The sequence below is a fragment of the Chrysochloris asiatica genome, unplaced genomic scaffold, assembly GCF_000296735.1.
Source record: "Chrysochloris asiatica unplaced genomic scaffold, ChrAsi1.0 scaffold00047, whole genome shotgun sequence".
Taxonomy (NCBI): Eukaryota; Metazoa; Chordata; class Mammalia; order Afrosoricida; family Chrysochloridae; genus Chrysochloris; species Chrysochloris asiatica.
This window is the reverse complement of record NW_006408565.1, coordinates 19,670,294-19,670,718: the sequence shown is the minus strand read 5'-3', so window position 1 is coordinate 19,670,718 and position 425 is coordinate 19,670,294.

The following is a 425-nucleotide window of genomic DNA, read 5'->3' as shown; positions in this document are numbered from 1 at the left end:
CCTGTATAGGGTTTCCCAGGAGTGGCTGGTGGGTTTGAGCTGCCAATCTTGCATTTAGAAGTCTGGTGTTTATCCAACAGCACCACACCAGGACTGATAGAAACTATTTTGGCTTGAGTCAGGAGCACCTTCATCCTCAAAATGGCATCTTTGGGGAATTCTGGTACCCCACTGAGGCAAGATGACAAGGGTAAGGAGGGCTCCAAGAACAAAGGGAGAGATCTCAAGGAGGAGGCCGTCTGGAAGTGGACTTGAAACCCTCAAATCACCATAAGGCTCAGGGCACCTGTCTCCTCTACTCGTTTTTTCAAAAAATAACGCCATGGAGGAATTTTTGGCATTTTGAACTTTCACCCGCCAATGCTGGCAGTGACTGGCCCGGCTCCTTAGAGCTTTGAGGGCAGGACTAGAGCCAGCCCAAGTGG